Source organism: Hemiscyllium ocellatum, chromosome 14 (genome assembly GCF_020745735.1).
Source record: "Hemiscyllium ocellatum isolate sHemOce1 chromosome 14, sHemOce1.pat.X.cur, whole genome shotgun sequence".
Lineage (NCBI taxonomy): Eukaryota > Metazoa > Chordata > Chondrichthyes > Orectolobiformes > Hemiscylliidae > Hemiscyllium > Hemiscyllium ocellatum.
In genome coordinates this window covers 49,471,115-49,496,385 of record NC_083414.1, presented here as the reverse complement: position 1 = coordinate 49,496,385, position 25,271 = coordinate 49,471,115, and positions in this window count along the sequence as shown.

Below are 25,271 nucleotides of genomic sequence, written 5' to 3'. Positions count from 1 at the left end.
CACACACACACACACACACACACACACATCCGACAGAGGGCGTTTCTGAGAAGCAACTGAGGAGCATTCTGGGAGGAGCTGGCTCAGTCACCAGTGACTATCCAGCAGTTGATAAAAGGGAGGCCAGCTCTAGCTGAGTGGCCATTTTTTGGAGTAGCCATTTTGAGAAGGGTTGCTTTGCAGTGACGGGATGCCTGCCTGCCTCCTTGGAGTTATTTCAGTGACGACGAGAGAAAACAGTCTGCTCCTGAGGAAAATTTGCTTGCCACAGTCATCTCTGAGTTGGGGCAAGCATTCTTGGTAAATCTGAAACAGTTGGTGGTGATGGGGGAAATATAAGGGCCATCACAACCAGAACTGAAAACTTTCTGGACCCAGCAGGACAAAATCACCATCGAGGAAAATATTTTGTTATAGGAGCAAGAGTGATTGTGCTAGGTAAAGGTTATGAAGTCATCTTTTATTTACACATGCACAGTATGTGGATTCTGACTTGCTTGCTTGGAGCCAGTCCCTAGAACAAAGAGACTCTCTGAGACTCCTGTTTATATCAGTCAACCAGACTGGCCCAACTTCAATAAAGGAATTTGTACTTGATGAGATTAACCTGGCCCTCATTCCAATTGCTACACACTACAAAAAAGTAATATTAAAGAAAGACATACAAAAATAAGTTGCCAGGGTTGAAGGGCTTGAACGATAGGGAAAAGTCTAAATGGGCTGGGGCTGTTTTCCCTGGAGCAGCAGTGGCTGAGGGGTGACCTTATAGAGGTTTATAAATCATGAAGGGTATGGATAGGGTAAATATATAAGATCGTTTCCTTGGGGTGGGGGAGTCCAGAATAATAGGGCATAGGTTAGTGTGACGGGAAAAATTTAAAAGGGACCTAAGGAACAACTCTTTCATGCAGGGGGTGGTGCGTGTATGGAATGAACTGCCAGAGGAAGTGGTGGAGGCTGGTACAATTACAACATTTAAAAGGCACCTGGATAGGTATATGAGTAGGAAGGGTTTGAAGGGATATAGGCTGGGTACTAGCAGGTGGGACTAGATTGGATTGGGATATCTGGTCGGCATGGACGAGTTGGACTGAAGGTTTCCATACAGTACATCTCTATGACACTCTAAATACTAACTTACTTTGTTGCTTTCGGTCATATGTATCCGAACCTTAGTATATTAACACTGCCTTTGCAGACAATTTGTTAATTTTCTTCTTGTTAATTCACAGAATATTCTGCTAATGTACACATAAGGAAAAGAAAATATTTTTGCATATCGATACAAAATGGGGTATTTTGAGTTAACAGTCCATGTTATACAAGTGACAAAAAATAAGGGTCAACAAATTTAACTGCAACTTCTATTTAACCAGAAATGTCTTTGTAGCAATGCAATTATTTTGCTTGGGAACAAGTTAAGGAAATTTTTTGGAACAATTATAAAGAGCTCACAAATTATCGAATTCGGTTTGAATTATGTGAAAGCAAATGAGCATTGTTTCAAAATCACCAAAAGGTGTAGCTAATGTGGTGTTCAAAGTATGAAGTGAGAAATGCATTTCAGCCATTAAGATTACTTGTAGTGTGGAAACAGGCCCTTTGGCCCAACAAGTCCACACCAACCTGCAACCCACTCCCCTCTTCATCTAACACTACAAGCAATTTAGCATGGCCAATTCACCTGACCTGCACATTTTTGAACTGTGGGAAAAAAGCGGAGCACCCCCACACAGACACGGGGAGAACGTGCAAACTCCACACAGTCAGTCACCTGAGGCAGGAATTGAACCCAGGTTTCTGGCGCTGTGAGGCAGCAGTGCTAACCACTGTGCCACCCACAATTGTTGGGAGCTCATGACCTTTGAGTCAAGTTGGGTTTCATTATCAATAATACCTGAAAAATATATCAGTGTCATTCTAAGCATTCTTATACACTGAGATGATTTGCAATTTAATTTGACATCCAACCTATACTTGGTAGAATATTGAAGACTGTCTGTCTAAAGCGTTGCTTCTAGAAAATAGTGAGGTAAGATGATTATCACCATTGATAAATTTGTAGTAATTGGTTTAGCTACAGCACTGAATAACTGCAATGATGCATGTGAGACAAATATAGGAAGGGAAGGAAATCAAAGTTCTCTATTTATCCCTCAATGAGATTATAATCTGTTCATACTGCCCTGGTTATGGATTACAGACCTGCAGATATTGAAACTAATTGACTCAAATGTAAAAATGTGAATAAATAAAAGAGTCAACAGAATAATCCAGTTAATCTACCACCGTGTATAAAATAGATTGTTGCAGCTTTCTTTTGCTAATAAGCATCACGATGCAAAACCACACTGAACAATGGAGGGAAGCTTATCTGGCCCTTGGAGGCAGATGTTTGGAACAGTGTGAGGGGATTGAACAAATTCAGAGATAAAGCATAATGAACTGGTTTACTGATCTCTTTTCCAGCTGCTTTTCTCAAGGATGAGCTGATTCCAACAATGGTGCAGAGTCAGTTGAGGTGGGTGATCATAGTGAACTACAATCTTCCCAATATCACGAGTTCCACATTGAGTCAGCCATTCTGAACAGCTGGCTGCAAGTGGGGTTTAGAGCAACTTGAGAGTTTAATGCTTTCCAATCTTTAACGACAAGAAATGGCAAGGCCAATGTCTTTCACTGGCCTCGCTTTGACATTTGTTATGGACCAGGCCAGACCCCCTCAAAACATTTCAAGAAAATAGCCCTGACCTAACTTTGCTAGTTGTTTTAAGTAGGTGTAATTCAGATATTCCAGGCGGGATGCAGTTGATCAAGCCACGTAGCTTTAAACAAAACCGAATATATTTACAAGATTACAGGATGAAATGCACATAAAAGAAAGCAGAAGACTGAGAAACCAACCTATCCGAAAACCCAATAGATCATCCCAACCTAATGATGCTGTTCCAAATACTTGCAAAAATCCTAATAAACATCCCTTGGCATAAAAATCAAACACAGGGTCTTACAGGAGAAATGTAAGAGAGAGAAAGGGTCAGCACAGACCTGCATCTCTTGGGTTTAGCAGCTTCACAATACTACTGCTAAACACCAAACCAAAACTGGAGATAAGTTGAGCTGGGAGAACTGGCAACTCCCTTTACATTCAATACATTTTTTTTCCAAAAACTCAAAAGCTTTTTTCCTGAGGAGGTATCTGTAAGCTATAATCAAATTGGCCCTAAAACCTTTCCAAGGCCAGATTTGGAGTCTGTGTCTTCTATGATCTCCTGAAAAAAAAACAGTCAAAGGCACGATAAGCTTGTTAAAGGAGCAGCATTGTCAAACGTTACATAAGAGTTTCCCTGGGAATGATGTTTCCAACTGTTGTGGATGGAAGTGTGGTGCAGTACAGTGAGGTGACATGCATTAGCTATGTGTATGTCCCATGCAGCCACAGTGAAGATAGCTGGCTGTCCATATTAGGCTGCATGAACCAAATCCTATCTCCACATGCTGCCCCTCACCGCTCCCCCCCGCCCCCACCCTCCCCCGCTAACTGGACAATAATCACCAGGTAATAGGGTGTTTTACCTGTTCCAGCAATGCTTACATGATCCCAGATAAAGAGAAAGCGTTTATGGATATTGGAGTAATGTCAGCCCCTAAAAGACATTTATTACAATTAAATATTATGCACAAACGTTACATTCCATATTTTTTGAGAGAATTAGTCTATTAAATAACAGAGGAGCATCCATCAAGTGGAATGTCATGCTTCACAAGATAAGTAGAGGGCATAGGTTTAAGGTGAGAGGGGAAAGATATAAAAGAGACCTAAAGGGCAACCTTTTCACACAGAGGGTGGTACGTGTATGGAATGAGCTGCCAGGAGATGTGGTGTGGGCTGGTACAATTGCAACATTTAAGAGGCATTTGGACGGGTATATGAATAGGAAGGGTTTGGAGGGATATGGGCCGGGTGCTGGCAGATGGGACTAAATTGGGTTGGGATATCTGGTCGGCATGGATGGGTTGGACCTAAGGGTCTGTTCCCATGCTGTACATCTCTATGACTCAATGACTCTATCTGTAGTAAGATGGAGCATGAGACATTTATACCTTCAGGTCACACACTATGATGCAGTGATGATACCCTGAGCATGTCTCTGACTGTCCGTGAGACATACCAAAAAAAATAGATTTGTAATTGGTCATCTTCCCAAAGATTCAAGTGGAGGGTGGCCTGTTGCAAATGCAGATAGACCCAAAACTGGTCCCATTTGCTGAATGCATTCTATGTTCATAAAAGCCTACACAAACAATTTGGTAATTTCCTTTAAACTTTCTTCAAAGGAACATCGATGGAAATTTTTTTCATTGTTTTTCCTGAGAAAGTTGGTCTTCTACATTGCCAATATATGATGGGCAGATTCACTTGGAATCCTTCTTGCTAGAATCAGAGTTGAAACGTGTGGTGCTGGAAGAGCACAGCAAGTCAGGCAGCATCCGAGGAGCAGGAGAATCCATGTTTCAGGCATAAGTCCTTTATCAGGAATGACATTCTGATGAAGGGTTTATGCCCAAAATGTCGATTCTCCCACTCCTCTCCTGTTGGCTGAGCTGCTGTGCTCTTCCAGCTCCACACTTTTCAACTCTGATCTCCAGCATCTGTAGTCTTCACTTTCTCTCTTCTTGCTAGTATCAGTTCAGTCGCTGATACTGCATGGGAAAGGATGGCCACATGATGTACTTGAATGGAGAAAGACTTAGATTCCTCAGATACTGAAGTCCATGTCCAAATGTAACAAGATCTGGACAATATACAGGCCTGGGCTGACAAGTAACATTTGTGCAACACAAGTTCCAGGTAATGATCGTCAGCAGGAAGATCTAATCCGACCATTCCCCCCAGACATTCAAATGTGTTGCCATCTCTGAATCCCACAGTATCAACGACCTCGGGGTTACCATTAACCAAAAACTGAACAAGACTAGCCATATTACTATAGTGGTTACAAACATAGGCCAGAGGTTAGGCATCCTGCAGTGAGTGACTCACCTTCTGACTCCCCAAAGTCTGTCCATCATCAACAAGTCACAAGTCAGGTGTATGATGGAGTAATATCCATTTGCCTGGATGGGGGAATCTCAAAACGCTCCAGGAGCTTAACATCATCCTGGACAAAGCTGTCCACTTAATTGATACCATATCCTCAAATATCCACTCACAAAAAAAACTGATACTCAGTAGCAGTAGTGTATACCATCTACAAGATGCAGAAACTCATCAAAGCTCTTCAGGAAGGACCTTTCACACCTTCACCACCTAGATGGGCAAGGCCAGCAGGTACATGGGAACACAACTACCTTCAGGTTCCCCTCCAAGCCATCGACTATCCTGACTCAGAAATAGGTCATTGCTCCTTCAACATTGTTGGTCAAAAATCCTGGCACTCCTTCTCTAACAGCATTGTGGGTTATAATCTGCAGAAGTTCAAGAAGGCAGTGCATTCTCAAGGGTAACTGGAGATGGTTAACAAATGCTAATCCAGCTGGTAATGTCCATATCCCATGTTAAATATTTTTTACAAAATTGTATATTACTGAAAAACTATAGTATATGGTAACTAATTCCATTACAGTTAAGGTACATGATTGTCTCTTGTGAGATATCATGTGCAACTTTAGAGTAAACACACATGCTGTTAACACTAATAACAACTACTGAAACACTGGTTTGGACACATTATGCAACTGATGAAGAATTCTGCCATCTTGGAAATCTGGATGTAATTTAGCCCCTTGCAGGAACAGCCTGTTATATTTTGATGCGCAGAATTTATCTTATGATCTCAGTTATCACTTTGAGGTTCTAACTGATTTTGGTGCTATGGGTGCTGTTTTGGAAGCAAAATGGTGGCTGCATGCACTTCCAGTCCAACATATGCCTGATGTGATTCTGTATGCACATTAATGTATGTAGCACAGCCATCAGGAGTATGTGCCAGTGTTATGCAACATGGGAAGATTGTGACATCAGCCGGGTGTCCCCCACTGATTTTACACTAGTACTCCCATTTTTCAACCTCACCCTTACAGCTAAGATCTTTTCCTATACATACACAGTTGAACATCCAAGTAGCAGCAGTAAGGACCTTCATTATCGTAATTTAAAGGAAATGGTAACAAGTCACTAGTTGTCATTCATTACTTTCTACTGGATCCATCTGAGTTTGTCGGAATACTGCAAGTCTTTTTATGCTGTTGAAATTTAGTGGAATCTTTAGTGAGTGGTGATACATGTGCTGTAGAAATTATTTTGACAAGTTGTTTACAGAAAGAGAAAAATGAAGGGACAAAGAGTAATTGGTAGAGGATTCATTCATCCAGGGTCTTCCACTTTAACTTGAGCCAGGAACAGTGTGTGCACTGTGTCTGCCTTATGTAGGAGGGGCTCACTAAAATCTGTCCTGTCTGCTGGCAGCATTAGAGCTGGGTGAGGTTGGGGCACCTCATGCTTGTGAAGGTGACCATTGTCATGTCGATCTTCACATCAGAATACCTCGATGGACAATCGAGTGGACAATGGGAGTCCTCAAGTGAAATTTATGCTGCCTGGATCACTTGTGGGGGTGTCCTACACAACACAGCAGAGTGCGTGTCATAGTTTGTCACACTATGCTCACAAACTGGCCAACACAGTGAGAAGTTCAGCAGACGGAGGAGGAGGCCAAAAAGGAGTGATGAAGAGGAGGAGAAGGATGGAGGGAAGAGTTTTCCACCACAGCCTCTTGCTTCCTCAGTTGCCTATGATCAGCTCATCCAACTACAATACAAGTGAATGCAACACCCATTTCCCATACCCAGGTACACATGTTCCTGCCGGCTATGTCAGTCTCACCTCTGATTAGATTAGACTTACAGTGTGGAAACAGGCCCTTCGGCCCAACAAGTCCACATCGACCCGCCGAAGCGCAACCCACCCATACATTTACATCCTACCCTACATTTACCCCTTACCTAACACTACGGGCAATTTAGCATGGCCAAGTCACCTGACCCGCACATCTTTGGACTGTGGGAGGAAACCAGAGCAGACACGGGGAGAACGTGCAAACTCCACACAGTCAGTCGCCTGAGTCGGGAATTGAACCCGGGTCTCAGGCACTGTGAGGCAGCATGTGCCACCATGCCGCCCACAAATAATTGCTGGTTGTGAGAATTTGCCTTGTGCAAATTGGCTGCTGTTTTCTAACGTTAACAGTAATTATACTTCAAAAGTCCTTCAGAGTGGTGAATCACTTTGGAGCATCATATCTAAACTCAAGCATTTTCTTCTGCCATTGAACATTTCCATGTCATCTTGGCAATAATTCTGGTATTAAAATCTATCACAAATAACCATTTCAAGTAACTTTTATCATACAAACAATCCAACATTCCATGCAAAATGTAATTATTTACCCTGCTTCATTCCTTTAATGCCTGTTTTCCAGGTGCCTTTGCTGCTACACAGTGTTACCAATGTAGCTACAGCAGAACAAGTGTAATGCTGCTGCCTGAGGGAACATCAGTGAGTGTGTCATGTGAATGTGTTAAAGCAATAATATGACAAGGAGGAGAATCAGGATAGGGTAATATTTACAGAGGCAAAGAAGAAGGGAGCAAGATGACAATATCAGGGCAATTCAACAGAATATCAGAAATCGAAAATTCTAAAGTCAACCTTTGTTTTGCAATGATTAATCAACATGGGGTCATTGAAGGCTTGTAAAACCGATGACTCGGTTGTGTTCAGCCAAACCTGGGAGGAATACATGCAGCACCTGAACAGATTGTGTAATTGGTTACACTTGGGTCATAAACATGGCCAGAAGAGGATTTGACAAAGCAAATCTGACTTATTTGGGCCATACTGAGACATAAGGCCATAGGACCGAGAGAAGCAAAAATAGGGGCTCTCTTTGCTTTTACATGCTGAAAACAAAATGATAAATTTTTCAGTCTATCAACATGAGAGGATTTCATCAGACATTCAATCTGAATTTCAGCACTGTAATGGTTCATTTATAATTTTGTTAAAGAAATTTTGAGTGGACAAATTACTTCTAACCACTTAAAAGCAAGCTTGGACCCCAGTTTTTACATCACCAAACTATGCCACATCATTTAAACTTGGAGAGAAAGGATGTAATGGTTTAATGGGGTCAGTCAGGTAGACCTCATAGAGTAGGAGATCCCTGATTGGGACTGTTATAGAGTCATAGAAATGTACAGCACGGAAACCTGTCAATGCCGATCAGATGTCCCAACCCAAGCTAGTCCCACCTGCCAGCACCCAGCCCATATCCCTCCAAACCCTTCCTATTCATATACCCATCCAAATGCCTCTTAAATGTTGCAATTGTACCAGCCTCCACCACATCCTCTGGTATCTCATTCCATACACGTACCACCGTCTGTGTGTAAAAGTTGCCCCTTAGGTCTCTTTTATATCTTTCCCCTCTCACCTAAACCTATGCCCTCTAGTTCTGTACTCTCCTGCCCCAGGGAAAGACTTTGTCTATTTATCCTATCCATGCTCCTCATAATTTTGTAAACCTCTATAAGGTCACCCCTCAAGCTCCGACACTCCAGGGAAAACAGCACCAGCCTGTTCAGACTCTCCCTGTAGCTCAGATCCTCCAACCCTGGCAAAATCCTTGTAAATCTTTTCTGAACTCTTTCAAGTTTCACAACATCTTTCTGATAGGAAGGAGACCAGAATTGCATGCAATATTCCAACAGTGGCCTTACCAATGTACTGTACAGCTGCAACATGACCTCCCAACTCCTGTACTCAATACTCTGACCAATACAGGAAAGCATACCAAATGCCTTCTTCACTATCCTATCTAACAGCGACTCCACTTTCAAGGAGCTATGAACCTGCACTCCAAGGTTTCTTTGTTCAGCAACACTTCCTAGGACCTTACCATTAAGTGTATAAGTCCTGCTAAGATTTGCTTTCTTAAAATGCAGCACCTCGCATTTATTGAATTAAACTCCATCTGTCACTTCTCAGCCCATTGGCCCATCTGGTACAGAACCTGTTGTAATCTGAGGTAACCCTCTTCGCTGTCCACTACACCTCCAATTTTGGTGTCATCAGCAAACTTACTAACTGTACCTCTTATGCTTACATCCAAATCATTTATGTAAATGACAAAAAGTAGAGGACCCAGCACCGATCCTTGTGGCACTCGACTGGTCACAGGCCTCCAGTCTGAAAAACAACCCTCCACCATCACTCTCTGTCTTCTACCCTTGAGCCAGTTCTGTATCCTTATGGCTAGTTCTCCCTGTATTCCATGAGATCTAAACTTGCTAATCAGTCTCCCATGTCGAACGCCTTACTGAAGTCCATATAGATCACATCTACTGCTCTGCCCTCATCAATCTTCTTTGTTACTTCTTCAAAAAACTCAATCAAGTTTGTGAGACATGATTTCCCATGCAAAAAGCCATGTTGACTATCCCTAATCAGTCCCGTTAATGTGATCCAATCAGGGAGTCCTGGCTGACAGATAAAAACAGGGGTGTCAAAGGTTATATTCACCGAGGAAGCTCATCTAATGTCAAGTAACGTGTAAGCATAAATAAAGGGTAACTTTGTAGAGTTGTTCCAAGGTAGGCTGGTGCAAAGGCTATCTAAGGAATTTTAGAGGCTTACCTTTTGCTCCTCTACCTGTGAACCCACTAAATTTCTACTAAATTTAGTTGCTTTTCTCAGTCAATCATCTATACAACCTTAATAATCATAAATGTCACAAATCGGGCAACCGTCATACTGAATATTTAGAACATTGTTTCCAAATGCACTAGCTTGCTTGCCTAAAACTATGCTTCAGTTTCTTCTGATTAAACATGTTTCACTCGATAGCAAATTACTTTCAAGAAACAAAATCTAATTCCAGATATTGATTGCCAACCCATTTACTTCACTTGGAGCAGACAAACCTGAGAAGATCAAATTATTTCTTCCCTCAGCCAATGCTGGTGTTCAGCTCCAAAGCATCACTTTGGATGAAGAAGGAGTGTTTGTTATCTGATGACTCACTGCTGTGACTCTAGTAATAACCATCACGTTTTTATCATCTGTAGTTTTTAGAATGTGGAGTTCTGTGGGATATGTGTTTGCTAAACAATGTGGAAGTTGATACATCCCGAGGAGAGATTGCTTTGGATGAATTAAAAACCATTGTCGAGTAGATTCACGCTGTAAACCATCTTGAAATGAGTTATTTATGCTGATACTTAACCTATGTCTGCAATGTGTAACTGGCAGAATGGAGTGGTATTTTGGAGATGGTGGAGTAGCGGTAATGTCACTGGACTAGCGAACCAGAATGTTTCGAGGACATCAGTTCAACCCCTGTCACAGCAATAGACAATTGAAAGATAGTCAGTAATAGGGGTGTTAAACTCTCATTGTTTGATGCAAAAACCCAGTTCACAAATACTCTTTAGGGAAGAGAAATCTGCTGTCCTTACCTGGTCTGGCTTTCTTGTGACTCCAGATACACAACAACTCCAGACCCTCAGCGGTCTCAGAAACTGCCCATGCCCCAAGAACAAAAAGGAATCTGACCCAGAGTGGGAGTAGGCCGAAGCTTGAAAAGTAGACTGATGCAATCCTTACTGAAGGATAGCTTTGCATTTCTGAAGAAGCCCCAAAGATCGGAGGCCCCTGTCTGAAATGCGAAGCACATTCATTTCGAAAAGGAGCAGAGAGGCAAGTTGTATGGGATTGCCATTCCTCAGAATATCCAGCCCTATATTTTTGTGCTTTGAATTTTTGGGGAAGTCTTTTTCAACAGCAAAATAAAATTACAGTACCTACTGAACAGCCTATTACCTATCTTTTGGTACTATCCTGGGAATTTATAACATCCATATCCGTGTGGAAATAATCCATGTGAAAGTAAAAGAAATGAGGCAAAGACTGTAAATATGCAATGTTGGCCAAGTTAGATGTGTTTGGGGTGTTATAAAGCCTCAGGATTTAAGACAATGAACCAAATTGAAAGATAAGCTGTATGAAATTTGGAAAATAATTCCTTCCCAAAACATTATGGGGACAACAGTGGACTCAATGGTGCTGGTGATAGTTTTTCAGGCCCTATGTGATCCTTTAAGTATCCAAAATGTCACTATCAGTACATGTACATGCAATTCTGATGTAAAACACATAGGTTCCATATGTGAGAAAAACATACCATGCATCCATAGCAGGAGGAAGACAAGACAGATCATTAGCTCATTTAATATTATCTCAGAGCTCTGTGTTCCATCTTACACCCTTTCTTAAATTTGAATAGATAAACACATCATTAAGCAGCATGAGGGATTCCTACCAGTAGCATGAGGGATTCCTACCAGCATCATTTCAAGGGTTCATCAACTACTCACAAGTTACTTGCAGGTTTATTTCGTCTGCCCATCAATCGGCTCTCTAAGTTTTGGGTGCTTTCTATAATTAGTTAGAGTTTTGGTCATGCACAATGTATGGTATATTAGAGGTTGAAGTACTCATTTGCTGACATAAAGGCTTCCGCCAGTGTGAGTTGCTCACTGATAAAGGGATTAATAGGCATATTACACTTGCCATTTAATATAGCTGGGAAAACCAAGAGAGATCACATAGAGCAGGCCAAACTCTGAGAGGTGGGGATATAGTAGGAGGACCAGCAGAAAGACTCTCAGAAGGATGTCACACTGGAAGAGGCTGGTAAACAAGCAAGTCCCCTTCCCTGCGCTTAAGCCCTGAACAATGATTGAGGTATTTGCGATTCACAAGGTCTTTACTGAAACATTGTCACTAACGGCAAACCAAATTACCAACATTATAGAAGGGAACCACATTGCCCATGCCTGTGAAGGTGACTACGTCTCTGAACACTTAATTGCTTGGATTCTTCCAAACTCCTGATGGAGACATAAACTAGAACTCTCAGTTTCCAGTGCACTTGCAGTTGGCTGTCATACAACTAGCACAGACTTTATTTTTATTCATGTAGGGGATGAGGGTGTTGCTGACTTTGACAATATTTGTTACTTATCCCTGGATGCCCTTGAGAAGTTGGTGATGAGCTCGCTTCTTGTATTACCACATATCATTTGGTATAGATACATCTACAGAGCTGTTGGGAGAGAGCCTAAGTATTTTGATCCAGTGAAGGAATGGCAATAAGTTTTCAAGTTACGATGGTGAATGGCTTGGAGGTGATTTGTAGTTGGTTGTGTTCCCATATAGCTGCTGCTTTGGTCCTTCTCGATGGCAGTAGCTAAGGGTTAGGAAATTGCTGTCTAAGGAGCCTTGCTAAATTTCTGCAGATCATCTTGTGGATGGTACACCCTGCCAGAGCCAAAGCAATATGATTGACTCTGATCTGCTCTCTGACATGGCCCTGGCAAGCCAATATGTTCAAGGGTGGGAAGGGATGCACAATAAACGCTTGCAACATCCATATCCCTTAAGGCTATAAGATCATTTAAAATAGGAACAGGAGTAGGCCGATCAGCCCCTCAAGCCTGTTCCACCATTCAATAGGATCATTGCTGACCTGACACTCCTCATCTCCACTTTCCTGTCCTTTCCCCATAACACTTTCTCAGCCTTAAGTTTACACAAGGACGCTGTCTCCCCAGCTCTCGGTAGCTGTCTGGAGTTCCAAGGATTCGCAACCATCACAGAGAAAACATTTCTCCTCATCTCAGTCTTAAATTAGTGCCCCTTTATTCTGAGACAATGCTGTCTGAGCCTACACTCTCCCACGAGGAGAAACATCCTCTCAGTGTTTACCCTGGTAAAATCCTTAAGGATCCCATATGAGATCACTTCTCTTTGAGACAATGTAAACTCCAGTGAGTAGAGTTCCAATCTATTTCATCTTTGCTTATAAGATAATCCCTCCATCCCAGTGAACCTTCTCTGATCAACCTCCAATGAAATTATAGCATTCCTTAAATAAGAGGACAAAAACTGCTCTCAATGTTCCAGATGCAGTCTTACCAGCACCTTGTACATGGAATATATTAGATTACTTACAGTGTGGAAACAGGCCCTTCAGCCCAACAAGTCCACACCAACCCGCCAAAGCGCTTATCCCTTACCTAACACTACAGGCAATTTAGCATGGCCAATTCACCTGCCCGCACATCTTTGGACTGTGGGAGGAAACCAGAACACCCGGAGGAAACCCACGCAGACATAGGGAGAACGTGCAAACTCCACACAGTCAGTCGCCTGAGGCAGGAATTGAACCCAGGTCTCTGGCGCTGTGAGGCAGCAGTGCTAACCACTGTGCCACCGTGCCGCCCGATAATATTGCTATTATTGCAAATGAGATTTTATTTATTTTGCCATGCAATTTAGGGTAAAATGAAGGGTATCAAATGATCTGTTCTGAAGTCACCATCAGGCTTGTGTTTTGTAGGCACCAAAATCTAGCTTGTCATTGGAAGATGTAAGATTTTCAAAAATGTAGATAATAATAGGTTCTGACTTACAACAGTCTCTCTGCTAGCCTCCGAAGTCACAGTAAGATGTTGGGATACAAACCATTATGCTTCTCTTGATAAAAAAAAGAGTTGAGGTTTTAATGATAGCTCATCAGCATTTCATTAAATACAGACTGAAGCTTGTTACAAACAATTTAATATTGCTGAATATTTGTCAGCCGATCGAAATGCTGCACTGGAGTGAGGGAGATGTAACAGGTCAAAAGTAAGGAAAGTGAAACCCAATACTGAGACATGAGACAAGAGGTTTGCTTTGCATTTTCACAAATGGTTCTTCTTTTTAGGTGAATGTTGCAGAAGGTTGGAAGGATCGTCAGACTGATTATTGAGTCACATCACAAATGCTCCTTCTATGACCAGCAGGACCTGGATAGGGCCAAACCTAACGCAAGGGCACTACCTAGTGAGTCACAATACGTTCTGGAGGAAAATGATAAATCAGTGCATTGGTCAACTCACAGATTTAATGATGGGGACATACTGATGCAAGACACACACTGCAGCTCACACATTTCCCTCTCAACCAACATTGACAGTTAAGCAAATGGTCCACTGCATTTGCAATTCCTTAAATAATCAATTGGTTATTGGACATCCTTGAATTATGATTTACTCCTGGCTGACATGGCATACTCACATATGTATCAAACAAATGATGGATGCTTCAGGCAACATAGACATCATTCTCACCAGTTCCTGAAAACAAAAAAGTCATAATTCTCCATTAGCTTAAGAGTCATTCTAAAATAGCAATTCGCCATAAGAAAACAAAACTTCAGCCAGCAGATGTTTTCAAAAGTATGAAGAAATGTGAAATATTTATGAATGTTCTCAAACAAAAATAAATCTGTTTCACTTTATGCATCACAAGCTTGTGTGGTCATATCAATTTTTTTGCTTAATTTTGATTTTAAGATGACCATGGTCAAAAATAGTTGATAAAATTGTAACACTTGAAATGCAACTTACTGCAAATTTGCAAATGGAAGCCCTGCATCTTTAATTCCTTCTGTGCCCATGATGCAACTTCTGTCACATGCACACCCGCAGATTTTGTGCCTCTTAAATACGCATGTGTTTAAAATGTATTTCAGATGTTCCCTTTCATAGAATCCCGACTGCTTAGAAAATGCGATTATTCCTAATGTTTTATCTGTCTAGAGTTTGGAAAGCGCAAAGAAAATAAATCCAATTATCCACCAAGTCGGTGGAGTTGTGGATAGTGAGGAAGGAAGTGGTAGGTTACAGCGGGATATAGATAAGTTGCAGAGCTGGGCGGAAATGTGGCAAATGGAATTCAATGTAGCTAAGTGCGAAGTCGTTCACTTTGGTAGGAATAACAAGATGATGGATTACTGGGCTAATGGTAGGCTACTTGGTAGTGTGGATGAGCAGAGGGATCTTGGTGTCCATGTACACAGATCTCTGAAAGTTGCCACCCAGGTAAATAGTGCTGTGAGGAAGGCATATGGTGTACTGGGCTTTATTGGCAGAGGAATTGAGTTCCGGAGTCCTGAGGTCATGTTGCAGTTGTATAAGACTCTGGTGAGGCCTCATCTGGAGTATTGTGTGCAGTTTTGGTCGCCATACTATAGGAAGGATGTGGAAGCTTTAGAACGAGTGCAGAGGAGGTTTACCAGGATGTTGCCTGGAATGGTAGGAAAATCTTATGAGGAAAGGCTGAGGCACTTGGGGCTGTTCTCATTGGAGAAGAGAAGGTTTAGGGGAGATCTGATAGAAGTGTATAAGATGATTAGGGGTTTAGATAGGGTAGATACTAAGAACCTTTTACCGCTAATGGAGTCAGGTGTTACTAGGGGACATAGCTTTAAATTAAGGGGTGGTAGGTATAGGACAGATGTTTGGGGTAGATTCTTCACACAGCGGGTTGTGAGTTCATGGAATGCCCTGCCCGTATCAGTGGTGAACTCTCCTTCTTTATGTTCATTTAAGCGGGCATTGGATAGGCATTTGGAAGTTATTGGGCTAGTATAGGTTAGGTAGGATTCGGTCGGCGCAACATCGAGGGCCGAAGGGCCTGTACTGCGCTGTATCCTTCTATGTTCTATGTTCTGTGTAAGATTTAAAATTCTTGCTTTGTAGAGCTTGAATATTTGACCAAAGAAGAAATTGAAAAGTACTTTAAATGAAAATTTATTTAACACTTTCATTAAGCAGATTGGTTTGGGAGATCACATTATAAAACAGGATCTTTTCAGGATAGCTTAAGGCAGCAGTGCTCAATAGCTGTCACACTAGGCATGCTCTTATCACATAGTTTATCAATTATCACCTCCTTCAGATGTGCAGAGGGAGTGCAGAAATGGTATTACATTAATTCTAAATCATTATGTAATGCAGAGCCAAAGGAGCCTTTCCAGGAATCTTGTTAAGACCAGCTGTATCTGTGCTTAACACGGAACATGTGGCTTTGCACAAAATCTTGATGTGTTGGTAAATCCAATTTCTCTAACAGCGCAGAAATGTAATGAAAAAATAGTTTTAAAAATATAATACACTTATGCAATTTCCAACCATGTATGGTACTAGCAATTTATTTGAAATTGCATTCATTGTTTGCTGTCATTGTTTAAAGTATGCTGATTAGACAGAAAGAAAGAACACAAAACTTGCAGCTATGTGGTGCTTTTCATCTCTGATGAATCTCTCAAAACAATTTACAGCCGATTAAATAGTTTTAAAGGTAGCTCCTGTTGTAATACAGCAGTCAATTTGTGGGCAGAAAACCCCTAAACAGCCAACAATTGGATCTTCTGATTTGTGTTGTTGACTGAATGCCAAATATTGGCCGGGAACACCAGGAATAATTTCCATGCTCTTCTTCAAAGTAGCATGTGGGTATCAATCCCATTTACCTGAGCTGATGCATTTGTGGGCGGCACGGTGGCACAGTGGTTAGCACTGCTGCCTCACAGCGCTTGTAGACCCGGGTTCAATTCCCGACTCAGGCGACTGACTGAGTGGAGTTTGCATGTTCTCCCCGTGTCTGCGTGGGTTTCCTCCGGGTGCTCCGGTTTCCTCCCACAGTCACAAAGATGTGCGGGTCAGGTGAATTGGCCATGCTAAATTGCCCATAGTGTTAGGTAAGGGGTAAATGTAGGGGTATGGGTGGGTTGCGCTTCGGCGGGTCGGTGTGGACTTGTTGGGCCGAAGGGCCTGTTTCCACACTGTAAGTCTAATCTAATTCAGCAGTCTAATATCTTTTAAAGACAGTTATTGACATATTGACCTTAACCTTTGCATGAAAGGCGCTGAGCCCAGGACCTTGTAATTTAGAGATAGGAGTGTGACCAATTAAGCCATAATCCTTCTTTTGTTGCACTAATATCATAAATTCATTCATCCCTTACCATCCACTTTAAAGTTTGGCCATTCTAATTTGATTCCCAAATGCAGAAATATCAAGTTCTAGAAGATTAACTTGTACTGTTTTGAGTTGTGCAGAGGTAATGTCCCCGTCCTTGGAACCAATGAAGCTGGGTTCAAGTCCCGCCTGCTCTAGAGATGTGCAGTATTTTTCCTGAACAGATTGATGAGGGTTTAAAAATAGGTGTGCACTAGTTTCAAAAGAGCTGAGGCAGTCTGGCCATTTTATAAGTTTCCATTTCTATGTCGGACAAAGAGTCCCTACAGCGAATTTCTTCAATTGCACAGAGTTCCTTTCTCATATTATCCTCAGTGTGATGCATAATTGCCATTGTAACTGTGGTCTGGCAACTGGATATTGCTATGTAGATATGGGTGTACTGTACGTTTAAGAAAGTTGAAAGACTTAGAGAGGCACAGAGAGTACTGGAAAATTTAAATGTAACATTTGGTTGAACAGCTAGATCAGCTGGGTTGGCTGGAGAAAAAAAAAACAAATTTGAATTCGGCTAATCAGTTTAAATTATGTCCCAAAATACCAAACTCCAATCAAGAAAGGATTTGGTATATTGACAGCATTAACACCAAAGAAATGATCTGGTGCTTTGGGATCTAAAACCAAAAAAAAATTGAACAGTTGGGGGAGAACTGCCAAGCCTCCAACATATGCAGATTGCATGGAAAAATAGCTCACTCAAAGATACCTTTATCAATCAGTGACCTGTGAAACAGAAATCCCTAAGAAAAAGAAAATCTACAGAGCAAGATATCAAGAGAAGATTTGACAGCCGGCTGGTTTTGAAACTTGAATTTTGGTAAATCTTAATGGGGGTTTTATCGGGCTAGTATTACTGAAGGGAAAATAAACGATAGGTCAGAGGAAGGAGTTGCAAATAGTTGTTTGTTAATTATTCTCTGCTATGCTTTAAGAAATAAACTTGTTACTTTTTACTTTACCAGTACTTGGCCTCTTGAATTTTCACAGATTACTGCATGGGATAAATTTTTTTCTGTGTTGTTGGTTTAAAGTTAACAGAGGGGGTTTACCCCATGTCGTAACAGTATCACATTCTAAACATATGTTTTAGAACTGGTAACTATATGCGTCACTGTGAGCTTAAAGGCTTTTTTCCCTTTTCTACAGAACAATGGTTTAAATTTGATTTAAGCTTGTGATCATTTTGATACATCACAGTGTGTGATAACATACCATTTTGTCTTTGGAACACCAATGTGTCCCACTTGCCATTTCTATTTGATCGTTTTCAATTGCCTTGCTTCAGTGAACATATCTGGTACATTTTGCAATATTCCGACATATAACAGAAGATGAAAAGTGCCTCCTTTACCTTTAAACTGTTTCCATATGGTCTTGTGAGGCAACAGATTTCATTAACAAGGGACTTCAATACTGTTGGAATACAGTATTCAGTTAATTATAAGTGAAGAATGAATTCATTTAGAATGCTTAGAAATAGGAATAAAATACAAGAACATCTAGCGCAGCTGGTACAGGAAAATGCAAATTGTTAATTAACTTAATAGAAATAAGTGACAATTATTTTATACATTCTCTGGGGGTCAGATTCATTGATTGCATGGCTGGGAAAATTCTAGCACAAAGTGAGTTTTCGTCAGGAGCAAGTAGCAAAGGTGTGGATCAGTGCAAAATGCATTCCAGAACCCACAGTTCAGGCCCAAGTTATTTAACGCTTTAGTCTCAGCTGCAAGGCAGGGACCAGCTGTGAACCAGATGTGGGGCTAAAATGACAACAGGCCATCAAGTGGAAGCTCCACCAGCCAGCACCAACAAACAGGTTTGCTGACTAGAAGGCAAAGTAATGTAGGTTCAAAGGGAGAGCTTCAGCAATTAAACACCAAGGAGAGGAGGAGGGAGGCAACTTCAAAAAAGAATGTAATTTGCCTTTCAGGTTTTGGGGAGAAGTTCTGCTCTTTCTGCCCTGCAAAAGGAAACCATTTTATTTACTTTTGAGTACCTCTCAATTGTACATAGGTCTAAAAGTGCCTGAAAAGGTTAAGAGGAATATCATTAGCAACACCCACTATGATTACAAAATATGATCTTGTAGGCAGTAAGGCTTAAGATCTTGAAGTACTGGAAGTTAAGTTCTGATCCCCCTCAAAGTCTCTGTCACAGTGTCTATCACATCAATAAAGCTTATAACTAATTGCTAGATCCAATAAACTTAATCTTGTTAATTATTTCTAGCTAGAATAGGAGGTGGTTTTCTTCTATCATACTCACCATAGTTTCTTTCACTTAAGGAAGCTGGGTGGTGTGAACTTTCATCATGAGCAGCAGCTTGTACAGTGTAGAGAGCTAGCAGTTCATACTATATGGTAGGCAGTAGTATGGATCTGATTTGGCAGCTCATTCAACACATTATCAGCAAAGGTGTGAGGTCTTCAGATTCAGCTTTAAGTTGCCTGTTTGGATAGCCGAGTCAGCAGCATCGAATAGCTGAAGATTTAGGAGCACTGCAGGAAGAACCTCAGTGGCAATCTTCAACAAAGATTAGCAGGCAATGGTAACAATACCTCAGAACTGGTAAGACATGCACTACAACAGAAGACTTAATGTCCAAAGTCTCCAAAAAGCTAAAGAAAACTTTGAAATGACAGGCTGGAAAAGTGAGAAGTTTACAAATTACTGATAGCTCAGACTGAGCATTGTCCCATATCAAGCAGACACCACAAGGTGCGGCTACAAAACCTGAAATCACAAAAGGAATAGTTATCTCAAGTCAAAAAACCAGCAATATTGCAAAGCCAGTAACTAAAGCAACAACATTGGCCTGACTGTATGATAAGCACAACTTGTCTAACAGGGTAGGAAAGGAAGGAAACTTTATGTAGGGCATGGAAAATGCAGATAATCCTTTATTAGTGTCACAATAAAGATGGGAATCATTTATTGAAATTGTGAGGAGTGGAAATCGTTCAGTAAAACTGTGATTAAACTGGAAATTATTTCTTAAAGTTGTACACATCAGAATTCACTCAGAAAAAAAAACTGGTTATTAAAGCTAATAACAGAGGTGTTCATACAGTAAGAACTAGTTGACAAAGCTGATGACAGAGGTTTTCATACAGTACGAATTAGTTATCAAAGCTGATAACAGAGGTTATCATATCGTAAGAACTGGTTATCAAAGTTGATAACACAGGTTATCACACAATAAGAACTGGTTATTAAAGGTGGTAACAGAGACTTTCATACAGTAAAGCCAGAGAAAAAGGCAGGAATCCTCTATCTTAGTCAGAAAAATGTAGGAATTCCTTCACTCTGGCTGCAAAGTATGGAAAAATGCCCCAGTACAACTATAAAGCAGAAAGAAAACCTGCTATTAGTGCAAGATCAGTCTTTTGAGAAAAGAAAATGTATAATCACATCAGAAATAATATTGCCAGGATAGCTTATTTTCAGAGATGGAGAAGTGGAGATCTTGGCAAATCAAAAACAACGCCTGAGTATCAATGTAGCTTCCAAATTCAGAATTAAATCGGTGGAGCTGATGATGTTATAGTTCGCCAATGATTAAAGAAACAGCAAATGCTTTTGAAAAGGTACTGAATGCCTTCAACAATTATTGCAACCTCTAAACTAATAAAATTATTGAAAGAGCAAGATTTACTAAGAGTTCAGCAATATGTTTCAGATACAAAGCTTCTTCAGGTGATGAAGTTCATGAAAGACTTGCTGATTGTTTCCAGCATTTTCTATTTTTCATTTCAATGCAAGCTTCCATTGGCTTCAACATTCATAAGGCAAAAACTTGGCAAAGTTAAGATGCACAAGAACAATCAAAAATGAAAACACAGGGAAATCACATGTAAGGAGTCCATTGGGAAATATGCACTATTTGGATTTTCATATGTTCTATGTGAAGAGTTGGGAAATGAATATACAGTATACTATAACTACAAATATAGTATTGAGCTTCACATCCTAAAACAAGTTGTTTTCTTTAAAACAAATCACATTTGAAGGTCACCTTTTCATTATTGTCTGATTCCTTGCAGAAAGTGAATCAAATCCGTTATATCCATGCAATAATCGGAAGAATTTTAGAAATCAATTTTCAAGGCATTAAAAAAATCTGAAGACATCATATGATAAAAATGGAATATGAAATACTCACTCTTCGTATTGGCTTTGATGATATCACCTATTGTGTAGAAACATGCCTCGTATAATAAGTCACGCATCATCTGACTCACCGTGGTAACACCATGTGTCATATAGTGTTGTAATTAAAATTTCTCTGTGACATGATCTCATTGTTCTTGCACTAAATATACTTTCTAAACAGTTCCTTAGAAGCTAGCCAACACATCGAAAACAAGCGATCTTTCAGTATGGACTGTTCCCTTTTTTCAAATGCCTCCAGCATATTTATTTTAGCTGAACAAGAAGTCAAATGCTTGTTCCATGGCCCATTCCATCTTTGCATCAACTGATTAAACTGCCAAATAAATATGCTATCAATGTCCTATTTATGAGCTCTGAGTAGTCAACACATCCCCATTTGCACACAGAGCTAATGTGTGTATTGCCTGAAAAATACTTGTAGAATATCGCAAAATATAACATATTTTAGATACATTTAGATGTTGCTTTGATTTTAAAATTGCTAATCTCTCCTAAAAGCAGGATCAATGTCCTTTCATACTTTATATTTATTCTTCTACCTATGTTGCCAATATTTAATCATATAGTGGTATGCTTAATCAATTGCAACTTAAAATTTGATTTTTATATTTATTTTGTTTTCCAAAGGTGCTAAGGATTATGGGGCAAAGTCTGCCAATTAACCCTGTTACCACTGTGCTAAGTCAGCATTCAGGCAGCTAACTCCTCCCTCCCCCTTCCCTCCATGAACTATGTTATTATAATCACTGGTTATCTGATTGTTTCACAGGAATATCTTTAGCAAGCCTCCAATGTCTCATACTGGGAAGCACGATTTGTACACTTAGTCTGAATTCAATTGGCATTCTCACAAGCTGTGAGTTGCAGAATTGGCCTTGGTGAGCTGAACTACTGACACACCAAGGTTCGACTCAAATAATAAAAATGTGAAATTTGTTGACATGTCCAAATGCACTATTTATTAAAGGTCATCTAACCAACCAAACGCCACTATTATAATATATACACATATCTAAAATGACCTTCATTATCTTTAAACAAAATATTTTAATCAGTTTCTGTATGCTAAAGAAAATGAACTGTAGCATTTGCTGCAAAACCAACTAAATAAGTATCAGTGGCAACAATCAAATTCTTTTCAACATCTATATTTCTCTAAATTTCATAAAGCCATTAAACCATATCAGTTCACACCATTAAAAGAATCTAATCAATTGCCATAATAATTATTTAAAACTGCAGTCCCCATTTAAGTTCACTACCCTGTTCTGATATCTTCCTCTGCACCAGGTATTAGCTGACTACAATTTCTTGTGGAAAAGTACTATAATTATGAACCAACAACCAATGTAAAAAGTCTTTTTTGAAATCATTTTTTGCATTCGGGTGGCTCAATGGTTCGCACTGCTGCCTCATGACACAAGGGAACTGGGTTCAGTGCCATGATTAGATTAGATTCCCTATATGTGGAAACAGGCCTTTCGGCCCAAGAAGTCCACACTAACCCTCCGAAGAGTAACCCACCCAGACCCATTTCCCTCTGACTAATGCACCTCACATTATGGGCAATTTCCATGGCCAATTCCAACAGTTAACACTTTAACTCCCCCTCCCACTCCACCGAGGACATGCAGGTCCTTGGACTCCTCCACCGGCAGAACACAACTACACGACGGCTGGAGGAGGAGCGCCTCATCTTCCGCCTGGGAACCCTCCAACCACAAGGTATGAATTCAGATTTCTCCAGCTTCCTCATTTCCCCTCCCCCCACCTTGTCTCAGTCGGTTCCCTCAACTCAGCACCGCCCTCCTAACCTGCAATCCTCTTCCTGACCTCTCCGCCCCCACCCCACTCCGGCCTATCACCCTCACCTTGACCTCCTTCCACCTATCCCACCTCCATCGCCCCTCCCCCTAGTCCCTCCTCCCTACCTTTTATCTCAGCCTGCTTGGCTCTCTCTCTCTCTTATTCCTGATGAAGGGCTTATGCTCGAAACGTCGAATTCTCTATTCCTGAGATGCTGCCTAACCTGCTGTGCTTTGACCAGCAACACATTTGCAGCTGTGATCTCCAGCATCTGCAGACCTCATTTTTTACCCATGGCCAATTCACCCTCCTTACAAATCTTTTGGACTGTGGGAGGAAATCGGAGCACTCAGAGAAAACCCACGCAGACACGGGGAGAATGTGCAAACACCACAAAGACAGTCACCCGAGGCTGGAATCGAACCTGGGACCCTGGTGCTGTGAGGCAGCAGTGCTAACCACTGAGCCACCGTGCCACCCCACCCTTTGGGTGACTGTCTATTTGGAATTTGCACATTCTCCCCCTGTCTACATAAGTGTGTTCTGGTTTCCTCCCACAGTCCAAAGATGTCCTTTGGAGGATTAGTGTGGATGTGATGGGCCAAATAACTTGTTTCCACACTATGATTCTTATAGTAATCACTTTAGGGGTATGACTACATAACCATACTCAATAAATGTGCAAGTGTGGGTAGATAAAGCCATAAAAAGACCACCAGCATAACTAGAAATAGGTGAATTGATTCAAAGACAAATTTGAACAAACCTCGGATGTTCTTTGGAGGGTTGTTGTGGACTTGATGGGCCGAATGACCAGCTTCCATACAATAAGATTCTATGATTCTTGCAGGAATCACTTTAAATAGACATGTGCACTGGATCCCAAACCCCTCACCACCACCACCCCCACCCCCACCACCCCCAAAATCACCTTATTTTTCACTGCTCTGCTATAAACAGTCTCAGCTTTGCCAGAACATGGAATCTACTCTCAGAAATTGAGGCAGGCAGTATGGAAAGCTACATTTAAGAGAAATGAACAGAATAATCTGCATAAACACATAAACCAAAGACTACTAGCCAGCTGTTTTTGCGCCATTTATTTTATGCAATTCTTGTGTCCCAAGTCAGTTTCTTCCCACAGGCCAAAGATGTGCAGGTTAGGTGAATTGGCCATGCCAAATTGCCTGTAGTGTTAGGTGCATTAGTCATGGGTAAATGTATGGGAATGGGTCTGGGTGGGTTGCTCTTCAGAGGGTCCATGTGGAGTTGTTGGGCCAAAGGGCTTGTTTCCACACTGTAGAGAATCTTAAAACAAAGACATAAGTTTTGTCGTCATAATCAGTTTCCCATTAATGATTTCATTCTGGTAAATGAGGGCTGTCTACTCTCTTAGTGTTAGTGTCTTTTCAGTATGTATTGCACAGTACTCTGGGACAGAACCAAGGTTTGTACAAATTTGTCTTACTTTGGTCTTTGAATCTATTCATCTATTTCTAAATATGCTGATGGTCTTTTTATGGCTTTATCTTCTCATACTTGCATGTTTATTGAATGATATAATCATGTATTCACACCACTTGGTTCATCTACAGCTTTCAGCATCTTTCAACTGAGCGCATGCTTCCATTCTTTGCGTAAATCCCAAAAATCCATTAATTTTCGATGTGTCCACATCAAATTGCATCTGTTCCTTTTCTGATAGGTCAATAAATCTGTCTTTGCCTCCATGATTTCCTTAGCAGACCTCTCTGCTGTTTGCAAACCCGCACAGGTGACTGACTGTGTGGAGTTTGCACGTTCTCCCCGTGTCTGCTTGGGTTTCCTCCGGGTGCTCCGGTTTCCTCCCACAGTCCAAAGATGTGCGGGTCAGGTGAATTGGCCATGCTAAATTGCCCGTAGTGTTAGGTAAGGGGTAAATGTTGGGGTATGGGTGGGTTGCGCTTCGGCGGGTCGGTGTGGACTTGTTGGGCCGAAGGGCCTGTTTCCACACTGTAAGTAATCTAATCTAATCTGATTATTTTAGGTAGATTAAAGTAAATATCCTTGACAGGAAACCAAATCTGGGTCATGGGGGTGAAAATGCTTGGTCCTGGTCCTGATGAGGCTCCAAACAACCTCCAGCTAAGCTAAAGGTTTGACATCCATTATAGTATGAGCAGCAAGACTGTTCAAAGGGAAATGTACTGGGAGCAAGGACATAGGCCCAGTTAAGGACTGGGTTAAGAGTGTGAATGAATAGTGTCACCAATTACCTGAACTCAAGAAAGAAGTTAGAAGCAGACAGATAATCACAGAATCACACAATCCCTACTGTGTGGAAACAGGCCATTCGGCCTATTGAGTCCACACCAAC